Source organism: Xyrauchen texanus, chromosome 27 (assembly GCF_025860055.1).
Source record: "Xyrauchen texanus isolate HMW12.3.18 chromosome 27, RBS_HiC_50CHRs, whole genome shotgun sequence".
NCBI classification, from domain to species: Eukaryota; Metazoa; Chordata; class Actinopteri; order Cypriniformes; family Catostomidae; genus Xyrauchen; species Xyrauchen texanus.
In genome coordinates this window covers 29,205,702-29,226,048 of record NC_068302.1, presented here as the reverse complement: position 1 = coordinate 29,226,048, position 20,347 = coordinate 29,205,702, and the positions used below count along the sequence as shown (strand labels likewise).

The following is a 20,347-nucleotide window of genomic DNA, read 5'->3' as shown; positions in this document are numbered from 1 at the left end:
TAGTTCTAGTGAGCAAATACTGTCTCGCTAAACTTTTCTCATGTACTTCTGCTCCATTTTAACTCAGTTTTAACACCTTATTGTTCTTAATGCGTTTTCTATGTCCTACATACAGAATGACTGTAATACAACAGAATTTCCCTAAATCAAATCCCCTGGGAGCGGAGTGGTATTTAACAAGGTAACGTCAACGGGTGGAGGGGGAAAGTATGAACGGGTTAAATTTGAGTCATACTCGGCTTTGCGGAGTTGAGAATGAGTGAAAATTCCTCCGCCTCCGAAAGAGAAAAACCCCATGTATTAGAACTAATTCGAATTTTCTCCCAAAAATGCGCTAAAATCTATAATGTAATAATTTAAAAGTAAGGCTTGACTCATAAGAAGTAAATATTTGTGAAGCTTTTGATTTATGGACGCAACACATACTATAGTTCCACCTGTAGTGTTCGCGGAAGAACATCTTTGTCTGCGACTTCAGTGACTCGAACGAAAGGAAGAGAGAAGTTCAGAAAGTTTGATCTCCGCGTAAAAAAACCTTAAATGAAGACAAAACTAAACGGATTTATAAGGTCTATCCAGATACTCTGACTGAAAAAGACAACTCATCTATCGAATATAATATTATTTCCGACTCGTTTGTTCGTTTGAAGATCATTTAAGATTGTTGCGCTTTAACCTGAGACAGAGCACAGCCTCGCGCTGGCGACTCTATGTGGATTCCAAAAATATGGGCCAAACACCCGGTGTCTCTTCGGGAAAAGTCATCTTCCTAGCTGTTTGCTGCTTTAAATTATCATATGGTGAGTCATTTTCCCTGGTCATGTTTTCTTCCTCAAAAGAATTTTAGCCGAGTACGCATCTGTACGACTGTCTGAAGCATCCGCGCTCACGTTTCAGTTCTGCACGGCCTCGAATGGCGTGTGTCAGCTTCATCTTAGAGCTCATTTCATTTTTAATACACTTGATCTGTTTTGCGTGTCTTTCAGAGTCAGAAAGCACTTCATAGTGAAGCAACTTTGTATTTTTTTCCTGCTTGCAACATGTTAGCTGTAGCTAGCGCAGACTTCTGGTCTGAAACCTAAGTATAAAACATATTTGAAAACATTTATGTAATAAACAAAGCTATATTCTATGATATATGGCGTGCATATATTTTGAATGAACTTTTGACGCACTCAGAATTTTTTATAGATTTTTTCTGAGTGGACCTCTTGTCCTTCGCACCGCTGCCCAGATGTGAATGAGTTGGAGAGAATTAAATCTGCAGCAACTCTCATTATTTGTGAGAGGAATTCAAAATGGACACGGCTGAGGGAAAGCAATATGGACCTTTTTTGTGTGTGTTTCTGTGTGTATTTTGGGCTGCATGGCTAAATAAACCATCGAGGAAAAAGTGCATACGTTTTGCACTCGAGGAGCAAAGCGAAAATCAAACGTAATCGAATGAAAGATTAACAAAGTTTTGTTTTTCTTTAAGAGAAAGTTTTATAAATATATTTTCGTACTGTATGTGAACAGGGAACTTTCTTTGTTATCCGAAATAAGCAAGTAAAATCTAACCGCCTGACTGCATTTCGTTTTTATTTTTGCATCTGACGGCTGTTTATTTATGCTGAGCAGATCACCTCAGCATGCTTCAGACACAAAGGGTGCCAGGTGTTGCATTCGAGAGTCGTGTTTGCGAGAAAAAGGTCACATACGACTTCTATTCCAAATGCTTTAGTCAGACCCAGTCCCTCCAGAATAGAGGAGCCTCACAAAAGAAAACAAGGCAATATAGAATGACTGCAGGCTCGTTGGTGTTGGTGTTTCACATTCCACTCTCTCTCCCTTGGCTTTCTCGTTCTCTTTATCTCTATTTATCTCACAATTTTTGTGACAGCGAAACAAACTATCCAATGTTGCATGAATACAGAATTAAATGAAACTGGTGTAAAGCTAAAATGAAACTGGTTTTAAGAAAGCAAGAAAACAGGCAAAATGAATAAAAGGTTATGTGTAACAGGGAGCTTATTGGTTCGGTTCTCAGGTGTTGCAGGTAGTCACATATTTGGCAGCATTCCTCATTCTCTCCCAAAAAAAGGGGAAGTTAGTTTTCATGACTATAATTTTGGAAATCATGGAAGATTTTCTTCCAAAAAAAGTATTTTTGCAGAATGTCTTCATACACTCACTCAACACTTTATTAGGAACACTATGGTCCTAATAAACTTCTCGACATGGTCTTCTGCTGTTGTAGCCCATCCGCCTCTAGGTTCGATGTGTTGTGCATTCTGAGATGCTATTCTGCTCACTACATTTGTGGTTATATGAGTTACCGTAGCCTTTCTGTCAGCTCGAACCAGTCTGGCCATTCTCTGTTGACCTCTCTCATCAACAAGGCGTTTCCGTCCACAGAACTGCCACTCATTGGGTGTTATTGGCACCATTCTGAGTAAACTCTAGAGACTGTTGTACATGAAAATCCCAGGAGATCAGCAGTTACAGAAATACTCAAATCTGCCCGTCTGGCACCAACAATCATGCCACGGTCAAAATCACTGAGATCACATTTTTCCCCCATTCTGATGGTTGATGTGTACATTAACTCTTTCCCGCCAGCGTTTTTAAAAAAAAGTTGCCAGCCACCGCCACGGTTTTTGACGATTTTCGCTAAACTTTAATGGCCCGCAGAATATTTTCTTCCATGAATATATGAAGATGCTATATATCACAATAAAGATCTGAGCCTCTGCTTTTAGGCAAAAAAAAACGATTTTATTTTATCTTCATTTGTTCTTTTTTTATTGCGACTTGAACAGAAGTCGGTTTTGTCAAAAAACAACATTTCAGACAAAAAGCTGATAAAAAGGCATGTTTATGTCTGATATTTTGAGCTTCTCAATACTCCACTTCTTCATGTTTGAGACGATCGCAGTCTGTTTCTTTGATCAAAGAGTTGCGTACTCTTTCAAAACATACGGAGGGGTCTTCCTTACCGTATAACATCTAAAACACGGAAACCCGGAAAATTCCGTGTTTGGCGGGGAAGCGTTTTTTCATAAAACACGGAAAATTCCGTGTTTGGCGGGGAAAGAGTTAACTGAAGCTCCTGACCTGTATCTGCATAATTGTATGCATAGCACTTCTGCCACATGATTGGCTGATTAGATAATTGCTTGAATAAGTAGGTGTACAGGTCTTCCTAATAAAGTGCTCAGTGAGTGTACTTTGTGCGTTGAGTCATGAAAAGCATTTCTCTAATACACATTTCACAGTGCTGCAGTTGCTTGCCAATTGTGTCTCACAAATAATGTTTCTTCTTGTTCCTACTGTATGTATTGAGTATAATTTCTTGCGGTGGGATAGATTTCTCTCTTTCTTTCGCAGGCACATGACATCATATTGACCTAGTTGTGTAGGTTGCGACAAGTCTTATGGTTTGCTTATCAGCCGTTACAGCGCGTGCAATATGAATTTGGCCCATTGTTCCCAGCTGCAAGCTGCATGGTGCTCGGACACGGTTCTGACCCGCTGCTGCTCGCTGGTGTGAAATGTGATTTATCTTTGACAAACTCCCTCATTTTAGAACACAACAGGCTGTTTATGGAATAGCCCACAGTTGTGCATTTCTCAGAGATGTTTGCTTCCCACAAGCTGCTGCGCTGGAGGGTACGACCGAGTCTGTGCTATGATGACATTTTTAAATCATCCCCAAGTTTATTATTACAATCCATTTGAGTAAAGCATGTTTAGTGTGCTTTGCATTTTCAACACACAACTGTAAATGACCAAACCTCCAAAGCTGAGTGTCAGCACTTTTGTCTGAAAATGTTGCTGGAGGCCAGAAAGCAGTGAGACACTCAAGATTGTTAAATTCATGGATTAAAACCCTTGTGTCTCCTCTGCATGATAACATATGAAGTAGGAATTAAGACATTCTGCATTCCTGCCATGGCAATACTCTAAGCTTAGCACCAATGGTCACACATCCACATGCATATGTGTGTGTGTGTGTGCGCGTATAAGCTTTACAGGCATGATCTGAAAACACTAATATGTCATGCAGCCTCATTTCCTCCTTAGTGCTGCTGACTAGGGATGGGCACGAGTACTCAAGTACCCAAGTACTCGGAAGTGACAACAATGATCGATCATGAAAACGATGATCGAAAATGACAATGCTTGACGTGACTTTTCACTGAATTCGAAATTCAGTGACAACTACCTGACTACTATACACTCTGTATCAAATTGGGGCCTTATTTTTAAATTTGAGATTGATTATGTCATCATTTTCAGAGGTACCTTGATTGTCAACAGAGACGCTAAAAACAACCAAACTGATAAACAATGCTGCAATGCTAACGTTTGTTCTACAGGTTTACGATCTTCAAAAGAAAGTTTAATCCACCATGTTTTGAATATCTGTCTCTGCACACGTTTGCTAAACAGGTTTTATTGTCATATAATGTAGAAACTTTGACTCAATAATGTATATTATTTAATAAAAGTTAAAAATGTAATAATCATTGACTGTAAATCTCCCTTGGTGCCTACATGTTTGCTTGACACACTTGCATCTAAGTGAAATCAGAGCTGAAGATTTCCACACGAGTTGTTAGTCCAACATAAAGTGGTGTTCCAAGTTAAAAATTCCAAGTTAAATGGAAGGAAGCATGAATCATCACAGCAACAAACTCCAACAGAGTGCAAGGTGACTTTCTGTCCAGAGCACGGTGACAGAAACAGTGCTCTACACTCTGGAAAAGCACGCACACTCACACAAGGCGAAATCTTTCTTTCAAACATCTAAGATGTTTGAACGCAGGGTCTTCAAAACTATTTTCAACTTTATACTGCGTTATAGAAACACAATTATTTTAGTATCACGAAAACCATGGTGACCTCGCCAAGTTCCTCCAGAGTTATCTCAGAATCAAGTGAATTTTGCTCAGTCATCAGTTTAGAAAGTTCTAATGGTTCCACAAAGTTTCTTATATCTTCTTCAGTAGACTATAGAACTATAGAGACCAAGATAGAATTCTTTAAAATCATTATTAATATCAATGACTGAGGTAAATATTTCACCACCAGCAGAGCTCACTGAGAGAATAGTAGGACTATCTCTGTTTTATATATCTAGCTAGATGTTTCCCTGCCTTGAATCAAAATATAAAATATAACTGTCTTGCCCTGAATAGACAAAACTCCACCTTCCGTGACAAAATAGTATTATATCTGTATTTCAATCGGATCAATTCCCTGTAGTCATTAGTTGACATTCGGCGCTTCAGTTCTGCCTCAGAACTTTTAATATTCCCTTCCAATTCCATGAGTTCTTGTGCTTTGGAGTTTTTGGTGAATGCGGCATACTGTATGATCCGCCCTTAAGAACCACCTTTAGTGCCTCTCAAACCCTGTCACTGACAACGATGTCACTCATGTTTATCACATCTGTTTGCTATTTTAGCCAGCTATAGTTTGTCAGTGCAATCAGTAACATAGCAGATTGAAAGGTATGCATCAGAGCATCTGTTTGTAGATCAACAGACAACGGTGCGGTGGTGGATTGTGTCTGCTGAGTGTTGATTTCATGCTATGTTGTTACCTAGTTGGTGAGAGGGAATGCTGGAAAGTAAATAAACAACATCCGTCTTTTACTCTCTGTGACACAGCTAACCCGGAGCTACTTACATACCTTGTAAGCTGAGTGTAATTTCATGTGTATACATTTATTCACCAAACTGATTTGTTCAGGATTCGCAGTTTGGTACCCCCTTCAACCAAACGATTCCAGTCATTGGATTCCACATTTAAAAGTCGGGTTTTCCACCGTTGAAATGTTCCCCTGAACTTGTGTAGCAGAATACGGTGTAACACCGCTGCCGCTGTTTATCCCTTGACTCGGCAGCAGCGAACATATTGTTTGTGACTGTTTTGTTATACATTAACAGCACAATATTGCTGATGATGTTTTGATAAGCAAGAAAACTGTATTTAAGTACAATTTAGAGGTACTTGTACTTTACTTGAGTATTACCATGGCATTTTCTATTACTTTATACTTCCACTCCACTACATTTCAGGGGGAAATATTATACTTTTTCCAATACTGACAATGTAATATAATAATGTCAAATATTCTTTGATGAAAATATTTGTTTAAGAAAGCAGCCTTCTGAGTACATTTTATATTTTCATATCAGTGCTAAATCGGTGCATAATCCACATAGAAAAGGTTTGTTTTCATTCCAGCTCAAAAATTAACTATATTGGCCACCATATCGGTAATCTGTGAATTTTCCCCCTCTAAAATCGGTATCGGTAGATAAATCCCATATCAGTCGGACTCTACACCCAATATTATATTATGAGGGGTGCCAGTGGCTTGCATCATCCCTTCAAGATCTGTAAAAAAGCCATGATCATCAACGTTAAGTGCATACATATTAGCCAAAATAAGACTTGTCCCTAAATTTCAGCTAAAACAGTAACGACTCTTCCTAATTTATCTTTACTCTGTTTGAGACATTTGAATTGTAGATGTTTACTGAACAGCATAATGACTCCCATGCTCTTTCTCGAGCCAGCACTATAAAAAAAATCTTTCTTCCCCAATTTTTCAGCTTCCTATTAAGAAAGGTGTGTTTGTTGAAGAAACACATCATATTTCTTACGCTTAAGAAGAGAAATAACCTTCCTTCTTTTTATGGGGTACCCCAACCCTTTCACATTCCTTGTGGAGAAAGACAATACAGCCGTAGCCAAAAGTATTGGCAGTAATTTTAAATTTCACAGTAATTTACACAGTAAATTTTGTGTTTCACAAAGTTTTCTGTTTCAGTTGTTGTGGTGTTGATTCACATTGATTTTAGATTATTGTGCAGAGTGATCAGATGCATTTTAAATAATTGCAAAAAGCTTCATTGGACAAAAAAATTTACTTCATCACAAAAACCCAAATTTCACTGTTTTTGTCCCTGGCACAAAATGATCACCTAACATAATTTCACTTATTATATCAGCAGCACCTGGGAAAGTGTGAATGAGTACTAGTCAGGTGAAAACACTCTATCATTCTGATTGGATTATAAGACCAGACTGATTTCTATAAAAGGAGGGAAGAAGTGCTTCCAATCATTGTGTTCTTGTTAGCAATGGTTACCTCTAAAGAAAGACATGCAGCCATCATCGTTTTGCATCAAAATGGCCTCACATGCAAGGAAATTGCTGCAAAGAATACTGTACCTGAAAGAACCATTTACCGGATCATCAAGAACTTCAAGTAGAGAGGTTCAACTGCAGTGAAGAAGGCCTCAGGATGTCCCAGATTGTCCAGCAGGCGCCAGGACTGCCTCCTCCTGAGGAGTCAGCAACGGAATCGTGTCACCACCAGTGCAGAGCTTGCTCAATATTGGCAGCAGGTTGGTGTGAGTGCATCTACACGCACAGTGAGGCAAAGGCTTTTGGACAATGGCCTGGTGTCAAGAAGGGCAGCAATGAAGCATCATCTTTCCAAGAAAAACATCAAGGACAGACTGAAACTCTGCTGGAAGTACAAGGATTGGACAGCAGAAGACTGGTGCAAAGTTATTTTATCTGATGAAGCCCCCTTCCAGCTGTTTGGGACATAAAATTGATTGTCCAGAGAAGAAAACGTGAACGCTATCATGAGTCCTGTGTCGTGCCAACAGTGAAGCATCCTGAGACCATCCATGTGTGGGGTTGCTTTTCATCCAAGGGAGTGGGGTCTCTCACAATTCTGCCCAAAAACACTGCCATGAATAAAGATTGGTATCAAAACATCCTGCAAGAGCAACTTCTCCCAACAACCCAGGAGCAATTTGGTGATGATCCGTGCCTTTTTTGGCATGATGGAGCACCATGTCACAAGGCAAGAGTGATAATGAAGTGGCTTGGAGATCATTACATTGAAATTTTGGATCCGTGGCAAGGCAACTCCCCAGATTTTAATCCCATAGAGAACGTGTGGTCAAGCCTCAAAAGGTGAGTGGACAAGCAGTGATCAACTACGAGCACTAATAAGGCAAAAATGGATCGCCATCAGTCAGGATTTGGCCCAGAAGTTGATATCTAGCATGCCAGAGCGAATTGCAGAGGTTATGAAGAACAAGGGCCAACACTGTAAATATTGACCCTTTGCATATATTGTTTTTGCAAATAAAAGCCTATAAAACTTATGAAATGCTTATCATTGTTTTCCAGTACACCATGGAAACATGTGAAAAAATAATCTACAAATACTGAAGCAGAAAACTTTGCAAAACACAACATTTATTTCACTGCCAATACTTTTGGCCATGGCTGTCCACTCATATTAACTTTTGACATATAAGAAAAAATAGATTGTGTGTCAAAAATAAGATTATAAAGACCACATTCCAACATTAGTGCAACAAAGCCCGAACATCCGCTAGAAAAAAAACCACGCACATTAACCCTGTGCACGACAGCACCAAATGGCATCCATCCCGCCAAACTCAAACAGTCCATGTACGCCTACGAGAACCCCTGCAACAGCCTTGCCATTGGAATGCTCAAGTCTGGTGTTTCAATACAATTTGGTGAGACCAAATTGCACAGCAAAAGATATTCTATAAAAAAAACTCGAGCCAACAGGCGGAATAAGCACAAAGAGCGTGTAGATTCATCCATAGAACTGTCCTGAAGGTGTGTTACTCTACTAAATAAACTCCAGCCGATAGGTGGAACCAGCACAGAAAGCGGTCAAACAGTCAAGTCTTTACCCCCAGGAAAAGACATTTTACCACTAAAAGAGTCAAAACATTCACTAGCCTACATGGAAACATAAAAAGTACCATGGCATTACCATGTTTTTTCTACATGTACTGTACCACCACCTGGGAGTACTATGTTAAGACAATGGCATATGAATTAGTTAATCATATAGTGACGTGCATAGTACCATAGTATTCTTTGAATTACATTGAAGCACCATTTAAATGTATTTTTTGTACAGTATATAAATATGGTAATCATATATCAAATTACCATGATAGTACCATGGTATTCTTTGAAGCATCATGTAAATACAGAATAGTACATAAATATGTTAATTGTATCTCAGAGTACCATGGTATTACCATCTGATACCATCTGATACCATCAGATATAATAACATTGTTATTGCCCAGGTGTACACACACACACACACACACACAAGAAATTTGCCTCTGAGTGACACATTATTATTGGCTTTTTAGTTGTGTATTTTGAATATGCATTAAATGTATTCCACCTTGAAAGCACATAACGTTCTCAGCCAATTGTGCCTTTTTACTGATGATTCATGGTTATGTTGTTTTATGTTACTGTTTTCCATGTTTCCATCCTAGAAAGTGTTACATTTGAAGTAGATCATCTAACATTTGCACTGGACCAAAAAAAGTCATGTTTTATGTCACAATAAACATTTGTGCAAAATTGTCCATAACCCTAAGTAATTGATGTCGTTTTTTTTCTTCAATTTTGGTTATTGTAAAGTTGGTCTTAAATTTAATTCTGAGTGGCATTAAAAATACTTAAATCTAACTTGCCTTAAGCTGCATAGGAACCCTGTATGTGCATACTGTAGTTGTACATGTCTATGTGTACTGTATTTGTACAATGTCTATTCTCCCCTAACTTCTAAGTTCTTAATTAATTACTAAGAGTACTCGAGTAGACAAAATGACCAAAATGCCCATCCCTACTGCTGACAGTGTGTAGGTTTGATGCTAGTAAATTGAAATCGATCTTGTCTACATTGGACATGTGATATTCATAATGACCTTTGGACATAAAGAGGCCATCAAATATGTTGAAAAGTGAAAGTGTTCTATCTGATTGCTTAGAAAATAGCCAGTTCTCAGAGTCACAAATGTCAGAGACACTTTCATTGGAATGCAGTTGCCCGGAGAATTAGCAAGGTTTCCTCCCAAACTAGACGCAGCCTAACATTAAACAATCAGTGTGCTTTCTAGCCCCATGTGACGTACAAATATAATGAGCTCCACTGAAAACATCTCTTCATGTTTATGTTATCAATTCTGCATGCAATTATGCCCCCTGTCTCATTACAGATGGGCTTGGGCGGGGAGGATGGGAGGGGGATTTATTGTGTGTTGCCATGTCAACATTTAACAGTATAGAGAGCACTTGTTGCATAAACTGAAATGCCAGGAAATGGGGTTACTTCCTCACTCAGCGTGAACAACTTCCTTCTGCTGTCCTGCTTGGAAGGGAGCCAATGCCAACAAATCTTTTCGGACTTATGCTCTCGCTCTATTGAGTATTTTCCACTCAACCAGCCCACTCAGACTCTTATAATTACTTCCCTATCTCTCTCAGCATTTATTAGCTCTAAGAGAAATCGAGACACACACGAGCAGAGATCTACCCTAACTCGGGGTTTGGTCACGGGGATGAGGCAGCGCTTCCAAACATGAATTGCTTTGACACACTATAATGCCGCCTGATTCCCCTCTGGAAGGAAGAGAAATTAATTTAGTTTGAAACGCTTCTTGACGTTGACGTTATTAGTGGTGTTAAAGCAAGTATCATCACTCTTGCTCATGCTTGCTTATGCATTAGGGATTGAACAAACCCTGGCCCTAACGCTAAGTCTTAATCTTGCATAATTCATCCCTTGTCTGGTTGTGCTAAGGACATGAAAGATATCTAAAATCATGTGGCTGTTGAAGATATAGGCATCTATTACTGGTACATTTCTAATTTACTGAACGATTTTCACTTAGCATTGTGTATTTAAAAAAAAAAAAGTTTTCATTGTTGCTATATAATTTCTATATAATACGATTTGTGGCAAAATGTTAATTACCACAGAAATGTATTTAGATTTGTCACTCATTTTCTTTAAAAAAAGCAAAAACCTGGGTTACAGTAAGGCAATGACAATTGCCTTACTGAAATTGGTCAAATCAGTAAACGTTAAATTACGCACTTTTTTAATAGTATAGCCACAAAACTAATATGACTTATTAAGACTAAACTAATTTGTGTTAACATGATTTTAGTGTGATAAAATCGCTTACTGACCTATTCCGCAAGTAATAATAATTTCTTTTCCCAGACAAAAACCTAAAACGATCATAAAAACTGAGATTTAACTAACTTTACAGCTCAAATAATACACACATTTTAATTTTAATTAGTTCTGTAAGTTCTTTTTAAAAGCTCTTTTAAAAATCACTGCTGTTCAAATTTACTTCAGCTCTGCAAAGCCTAAGGTGTATTTCAAGACAGATTTTGAGTCAAAAACAGTTTTGACGTCAAGGAAATTATTTTGGGTGTTCCTGATCCCCTTCCTGCATTTAGTGAGGGTAAAAAGTCATGGGACTGTTTTTTATTGAAGGCAGGTTTGAGTTGGCTGTAGAACATACACCCACATGATCAGTGCCAATAAATACGATACATACACACTCACACATTTAAATTCCCATGTGCATGTGTGTGCACACATACATTAGGTTATGCATCTGCTGTGTAGATGTGTTGTAACTGATTTATCACCGGTGCTGAAAAAAGTCACGCTCTCACCATTTCACATCTGTTCACGTCACTGTTGGAGCTGAGCTCAAGAAAGGGAAAGAGAGACAGAGAATGAGAAAGACAGACTAAAGACAGGAAAGAATATGAGATCTCGAGATGAAAAAATATTAAGAGAATGAGAGGGAGTCATAGAACAGTGTGAGTTAATTCCTGCCAGCATTGAGTGTGGATCCTGTTACTGTTCCTCTCTGTTCTGTGTTAGAACTCCTCACCTTCATGTGCTCACAGCTGACGCCCACTTTCATACAATCCATCTTATCCCTATTGCAATTCTTCCCTTTCTTTTATCTCTCTTTTCATCAGTTCACTACCCTCCATTCCTTTGTTTTTCCATCTCAACACTCCCTCATACCTCAAACCGTATGCATGCTTCCCTCCCTCCATCCTTTGCTTAGATAACTTTAGGGAGTAGATTGAGTGTTTAACAGGAGGAAAGAAGAGAAATGTTTGTTTTTAACAATTCTGAGTGAATTGCTTTATTCATTTATTCTACTTTTGAACGACACAAATTTCTTTTAATGGGCTCCTCCCTCTTTTAATTTTTTTTCAGAGGGAGGGGTAGATCCATCTATTCATCTGCCAACCTGTGATGACGGGAGCTAAGATGTCGTCATCACTGCGGTAGTCATTACAAATTGTTTGTGGACTTATGTTTCTTTACATTTGTTATTTAGGGTTTTGTGTTTCTGTTGACTATGGTGCAGTCCCTTAGGTTCATTATTCTATAATACTCATTTATAATAAGTTGAAGATATGCTGTTGGAGTTGATTGCAGATAGGTGCACATATCAGTGGTCTTGACAACATGTTATGTCTACTATAGTTTCTTTTTGATTTTTTTTTTTTTCATTAACCACACAGACAAGTTTTTAGCTATGCATTTTTGTTATTTATTATTTCAAATTTGTATTTTTTTTCCCACATTGCAAACAGATACCCCACATGCTGTCTACTTACCATTTCCTGTTCCTGTGACTCCTCAAAGGAGGGGGCGGGTCCACAGCTTTCCTTTTTCTTGGGTTGGGTTAAATGATTTCTACTAATAGGGAACTTAATCCTTGGTAATGTAGGCATGGGGAAATGTCTTATGGTGTTTGCATTTAGTTTAAGTTGCTGAATGAGTTTATTTTATTTAATTTTTGATTTTTGGAAAGTTAATTGTATAATGGTCATATATTTAAGCTACAAAGGTTTTGTATTGATAACCCTGTAGTTGGTATGGTCTTGAGTGTAATGAGCCTGTTCTAGGCTATATAAGACAGTCTAAACGGAACCTTGTGAGGAGAGGAGGGGTTATATTGCTGAACGTATCATGAAGATTTGTGCTGCCTGTAGCAATTTGTTTTCTTTGGTTATTGTCATATCAAAGTTTGCACTGAGTCCAGTGTATGTTTATTTTTGGTAAATATATATTTTTTGGTTTAATTTTGGAATTGTTTCTGTGACACTTCACTGAGAGTTCGTACACCCCTACTACTCCACTGGCCTTTAATAAAAATCCTCTTTGGGATGATATCTGAGTCCTGAGCCTATCTACCATCTCCCCTTGATCTCTACGGGACACATTATGACACAACCATCCTCTTGTTTATTAATTCCTCAAAGAACAATATATATTTATTAAGTAGTTTGAGTGTTAACAAAAGCGAAGATGAAATATGTTTGTTATTTTAACATTGTGTAGTTGTTAGTTAGGATAGTTCACCCAAAAATGAAAATTATCTGATATTTTACTCACCCTTATGCCATCTGAGATTTGTATGACTTTCTTTCTTCTGCAAAACACTTTTGAAGATTTGTAGAAAAAGATCCAGGATCAGCAGGTCCTTAAAATGGGAGAGTGATCCAACCTATCTATCCTGTCTTCTAAAGTGAATCGATCACTTTGTGCGCAAAAAATAAAAATATTGAAGCACTTGAATAAAAGATTGCTCCAAGTCAGGCGTTGACGAATATCCGAATTTACCCGAGTGCTCCCTTGACATAAGCTCGATGGCACGTGAACTGACGAGTGACAGACACACAACCAATGAGTTGAAGGAACGTGCTTACGACTTGCGTCACAGAAGCACTCTGGTAAAATTGTCAATTCCTCAACGTCTGATTGGAAGCAATCTTTTATAGTTAAAAAGTGCTTAAATATCATTCTTTTTGCACACAAAGTGATCGATTCGCTTTAGAAGACATTAATGTCACCGCTGGAGATAGGATGGATTTATTTTACGCTGACTATCTGTGCTTTTTGGACCTACAATATATTATCACCGTCCTCTCCCATTCTAAGGATGTGCTGAGCCTGGATCTTTTTCTACAAATCTTCAAAAGTGTTTTGCAGAAGAAAGAAAGTCATTCACATCTCAGATGGCATGAGGGTGATTAAATTATAAGAGAATTTTCATTTTTGTGTGAACTATCCCTTTAAGTTGTTAAAATTGTGTCTGATACCATAGTCATGTACTTTTACTCGTGTTCGTAAAAATGCTCTGATACCAAAAACCATTACCATCTGATGTATGAATGTCGTTACATAACCATTCAGCGCACAAATCAAAATAACGTCATGTCCTAGAGAGATTTTTTTTTAACCTCAAAAACTGTTATTTAATGAGATAAATATATAGTTTGCATGTGAAGGACTTTAAATGTGACTGCTTGTGAATGTATGGAGCCAGTGTTGTGCTGACATAAAGACACATCCCTATTTATAACAATACAATTCCAACATATTGGAAACTGTCCTATAAATGTTTAGGGAGTCATTTGGCAGTTAACCAAAGGATATAAATTTGTTTTTAACAAATGAGTGTTAATTACTTATCTTAATTATTCCTATTATGAGCCTCCCATTTCTCTTTCATTGGGTTTCTCTTCTCTGTTTCTCACTGTGTCCTCACAGTTGCCTCTTGGTCTTTTATTTCACACCTCAGGGGCAGAGTGGGCCTCATGAATGTAAAAAAAATAAGACAACATGTTTAGCAGTTGGTAAATCACAGCAGGTTTTTCTAACTAGAGTTTGTGTGAAAGAATGTGGCTGTTGTTTACTTACGAGGAAACTCACAGTAAACAGAGATAGTGAAGCTGTTTTGTGATGAGTGGAGGTCTAGGCTATATGGAGATTCATCAAGGTTGACATGCATCAAGAGTCCTGATCTTGGAACAGTATGATTATTACTCATTAGGTGGTTCAAATTATGGTTTGATTTTTAGATAAGTGATGCAGAATGTGGATAGCTGCAGGTGTGTGACCTTTCAGGGTAAGTGATGCCTGTTTAAAGATGAATGTGTCATTGGCGGATGTTAGTTTAAAACACTGTTTAGATGTGCAAGAGTTAAGGAGATTTAAAAACTTGTTCAGTGTTTAAAGTGTTTCTGTGTTTCTTCACTAAAGCTGAAATCAAAAGCTGAAAATGAAAAGGAATGGTTGCATTGAAGTGAAGAAGTGGTAATTTGTAACAGCCTTTCCCAAAATCCTTTCCAATCTCCCCCTCTGGCAGGTTAATGTAGCATATAGGGAGCTTGTCAGACCAGTCAGGACCAAGCCTCTCTCTCTGTGAATGCCTCACCCTTCACTTATATCTCTCACTCATCTACATTATATCATTTTCTTTATCATGTCTGCCCATGAGAATTTGTCTCTATATGCTTAAAATTAACAGGAAAGTTCACACAAAAAGGAAAATTCACTTTAATGTTGTTGTTCCAAACTTTATTAATTTCTTTTGTGGAGCACAAAAAGAGATTTTAGCAGAATTTTAGACTTAGTCATCATTCACTTTCATTGCATTTTCCATATACACAAATGCTTCCCCAGATTTGTTAGTCAAATGTGTTTATGTTAGTTAATTAAAAACATTTGTAATTAGGGGGCATGTGCACGTTCATTCACAATTATCATAATCCACGCCCATGAAAATGCCCTATAAGGAAGGCAACAGATGCGCTAATAAATGAGAATAGGAAGTTTGTAGCATCTACAATGATTATGGCCAAAACATTATAACCACCTGCCTAATATGATGTTGGTTCCCCGCATGCCACCAAAACAGTGCTGACCTGCCGAGGCATAGACTCTACAAGACCCCTGAAGGTGTTCTGCGGTATCTGGCATCAAAACATTAGCAGCAGATCCTTCAAGTCCTGTAAGTTGCGAGATGGAGCTGCTGTGGACCAGACTTGTTCCATCACATCCTGCAGATTCTCAATCGGATTGAGGTCTGGGGAATTTTGAGGCCTGGTTAACACCTTGAACTCTTCATCATGTTCTTCAAAGCATTCACGAACAATTTGTTCAGTGTGGCAGGGTGCATTATCCTGCTGAAAGAGGCCACTGCCATCAGGGAATACCATTGCCATGAAGGGTTGTACCTGGTCTGCAACGACGTTTAGGTGGCCAGACCCAGGGTTTTCCAGCAGAACATTGCCCAGTGCATCACACTCCCTCCACTGGCTTGCAAACGATGCTCACGTACACGGCCATCCATGTGATGTAAAAGAAAACGGGACTCATTGGCCCAGGCACCTTCTTCCAATGCTCCAAGGTCCAGTTCCGAAGCTTGGTTGCCCATTGAAGGCTCTTTCATCTGTGGACAGGGGTCATCATGGGAACTCTGACCAGTTTGCGGCTATGCAGCCCTATGCAGCAGGGTGCAATGCACTATGTGTTGCGGCATATTCCTTCTGTAACCATCATTAAAATTTTATGTGGTCACAGTAGACATTCTGTCGGTTCGGACCAGGCGGGATAGCCTTTGATGCCCTCGCGCATCGATGTGCCTTGGACGCCCAACACCCTGTCGCCAGTTTGTGGTTTGTCCCTTCTCGGACCACTGTTGGTTGGTACTCACCACTGCTGACCAGGAGCACCCCACAAGCCTTGGCTTTTCAGAGACGCTCTGACCTAGCCATCTGTCTATAACAATTTGGCCCTTGTCAAAGTCGCTTAGGTATTTACTCCTGCCCATTTCTCCTGCATTCAACACACTGAATACAAGAACTGATTTTTCGCTTACCATCTAATCTACCCAGACCTTGACATGTGACCTTGTTAGGAGATGATCAACGTTATTCGCTTCACCAGTGATATTTTGGCTCATTGGTGTATGAAGTGCATGCATTAGGTGAATCACCGAAAAGAACTGAGGGTTTGAACTCAGGAGCTCAGGTTAGCAGTTTGAATCAGATTAACTTTCTCAGGGAATCAGCCGTCTGTGAGCTCACAACTGGGAGTGCAGACATTTCAAAATAAGAGTATGTATTTGGAGATCTTTTGGTAATTAAACGTCCCGTATTGTGTACCCCTTTTTTTCCTTCTGGTAATTATTGATTGGGATTGGAGCAGCACAATAAACTGCATCTGGGATTTCATTCAATTTGAACTCTTGCAGTTTCTGTGTCTGGGTCAGGGTCAGGCTAAGGCAGTATTTCAATATATATATATATATATTGAAATACTATATATATATATATATATATATATATATATATATATATATATATATATATATATACACAAACACACACACATCAGCCACAACATTAAAACCACCTGCCTAATATTGTGTAGGTCCCCCTCATCCAACCAAAACAGCACCAACCTGCATGCTATTTGGGATGCTATTCTTCTCACCACAATTGTACAGAATGGTTATCTGAGTTAACGTAGACATTGTCAGTTCCAACCAGTTTGGCCATTCTCCATTGACCTCTATCATCAACAAGGCATTTCCATCTGCAGAACTGCCCCTTATTGGATGTTTTTTGTTTTTGGCACCATTCTTAGAGTAAATTCTATACACTGTGTGAAAATCCCAGGAGATCAGCATTTACAGAAATACTCAAACCGGCCCATCTGGCACCAGCAATCATCCATGTGATTATCTAATCAGCCAATGGCTGACTGAGTGGCAGCAATGCAGTGCATAAATTTGTACACAACTATTACACAAGGTGCAAACATTAATTGATGCTCAAGAAGACAACACACTACATACTATGCATTATGTAAATATCTGTAATGTAGATTTTGAAGAGCAGTACTAAATAAAAAAAATCTTTTATCTCTTATATTTGTATAAATTCTGAAAGGGAACATTTACGAGACAAAATGGAATGCAAACTTATCTTCTCAACTGTATATACTGTTTATTCAATATTCGATGAATGGGTTATCAGCTGCCTTCCTTTTCTTTGGCTTTCTATCTTGTTTCTGAACAGCAATCTAAATCGAGCAATTCTGTGACTAAAAACAGCCATTTTGCGCCGTAATTTTTCAGTTTAGGAGCCAATGGCTCCTATGTCATTTGTTAGTCTGGAGCCCTGAATTGTTGTGTAAAATTGTTAAGGAATTATTAAAGAGAAGAGTTGATACGTTGTGGAGAGAAAAAAAAAATGTGTAATGATGGAATAAAACCTGTCTGGAGAATCTTATACAAACCACCATCATTGAAATTAGCAGGTGACCTTCAATGGACAATTTTACATGGTGCAGATTCTGTAAATTTTTTGTTAATGTATGTGATGAGGAGGAGGGTGGGGCAGGGCTGTGACTATGCACGCCCGGCCCCCAATTAGGCTAATCAGCTGAGGAGAGGTTAAGCGAAGTGGGATGCAGCAGTTAGAGAGAGACAAACGCAGTTGCCGTGTGTGCGTGTTTGTGTCTTTTTGTTTCATTAAATATTATTTTGACCGTCCAGCCGGTTCCTGCCTATTCCTTCCCGGGTTTCGGCACCAATGTAACAAGGTTAAAAATGGGGCTGCATGTGGCTCTCTCTTTCTCAGACTGCCGCATCCCGCTGCACTTGTCTCTCTCGTCAGCTGATTAGACTGATTAAGGGCCTATTCACGGCCCGGCCCGGCCCCACCCTCCTCCTTGTCACACTGTAATAAATCTAAATGTATCCAATGTGTGCCCCTTTTGTTGTATAAGAGAAACCATTTTTTCATAGTTTTTTTAGAGTATATGAAGTTATGTGATTTGTTTGTGGTTCTGAAGGACAATTTTGAAAAGTCTAGTGAGGTTTTTTCTTCTCCTATTTTTATTTTTGGTCTTTGATATAGATCTCATAGATCAAAAAGCCAACTTTTACATTTTTTAGTTGGTCAGTTTCCATCTACTTCAGTAGGAAAAAATAATAGAGGGGAGAAATGGACATAGTGTGGTGGCAGTTTTTAAAAACCTTGTGAAAGGAAGAGTTCTGATTCATGATTTTCATTTTTTTCTTTTTTTAAATGATGAAGTATTATGAAAGCTGTTTATTTTATAGGGGCTATAAGGAAGTTATGCTCTGTGAGAGAGGAAGAGTTAGTATTTTCTTTCTTGTTGGTGTAATTTTATTTAATTTATTTAGTATTTATCTGTTAAGGTATTGCCTTGAGTATGTGTATTTATGTTAATATTTTATAAATTCTCTCTCTCTCTCTCTCTCTCTCTCTCTCTCTCTGTCTCTCTCTCTCTCTTTCTGCCCTCCATTATTGCTTCTACCTCTAGAGCACACTTGACTCATGCTCTTCTCTTCTTTTCCTTTCTCATATAACGAGCACTCCCTTTCCCCTCCTCTTGGCTCTTAAATCTCTGTGAAAGCTCAATTTCACACTCAGCTTACCCACTTCTCCCAAATATTTCCCACCACAGTTCCTGCCAAAAAGGGGTACAGCCAAACAGCTTCTTGTGTTGCAGGGTTTGACCTCACAGGGCATTAGATGCCTGGCACAACACTACTTCTTAATATATCTGTATTTGCTGAATATCTTTTGTAAGGTTCCTAAGTAAATACCTAAAAATGTCTTGGAGGATGTGTGGGCATGTCAAAATGTAATATGTGTGCCATCTAAAATAGGATCAGTCATTTGCAAATGAAATGCATAGAATGTCTATGGGACTGCTGCGTTGTGCTACTTTATGTTAAGCTTGTGGGCTCATCTTGTTAGGCTCTTTTGTTGTGTCTTTTTGTGAAGTGTGTGTGCGTCAGTGTAATGACTCCGGGCGGACACTTTATAAAGGTTCCAACCTTCACACAAGTGTTTATGCCATATTAATGATAAATGCATTAATCGTGATTAAGAAAAATGAATGTGTTAAATTTTAAAATTACTATCATGTGTTAATTCTGACAGATCTAATTGTGATATTCGATTACATCATCAACCTCTCGGCCGAGGGATCTGTGAATATTTATGCTTTACAGATTTTGCTTTAAAGTACATTTATTGAAACACAAAAAACTTAAACCAAAGATATTTATAAATTAAAATTGCACTTCAAACAAAATGAAAAAAATAAAATAACAAAGTGGTCAAATAATTGTAGATGATATTTCGCACGTTTTCCCATTAATGTGTTTTATTATTATTATTATTATTAGGCTATTATTATTATCAAATGAATATTTTTTTTTTTGCCCTCAGACACTTTATTATATTGCTTGAAGAAACACACTTTATTATATTATTAAGATATAATAACAGATGACGGAAAAGCCGTCTATGCGCACGTTTGACACACTGCTTGTACAGAGGCATGTAGTCTCGTTGAACACGCACATGTAAAAGTTTCTTACACTCTTTTTTTTGGCGGGTGCTAATTTCATACCCTGTGCTACTTTTTAATATATTTGCCGACTTCCTAGCTCCATGGTTTTGTAATTTTCCGATATCGCCTATCATGGTGTGTCAATGAGTGTTGCAATTGGCATCAGGAAATTGACATCATCCTATCAGCTAGACCTATATGACACGATGCGTGATCTAATATTTGAAGAAAGGATATGAAATACAC

At 38.4% G+C, this 20,347-nt stretch overlaps 1 protein-coding gene and 1 pseudogene across 1 annotated transcript in view; one reads left to right on the top strand and one right to left on the bottom strand.

Annotated features, from left to right (window-relative positions):
* The window catches only part of LOC127620568 (uncharacterized protein C1orf21 homolog), a 156,825-nt gene that overhangs the window by 94,031 nt on the left and 42,447 nt on the right, over nt 1-20,347 (bottom strand). The gene's annotated exons all lie outside the window — the stretch shown is intronic.
* LOC127620564 (neurogenic locus notch homolog protein 2-like) overlaps nt 495-20,347 on the top strand; it is a 73,214-nt pseudogene continuing 53,361 nt past the window's right edge.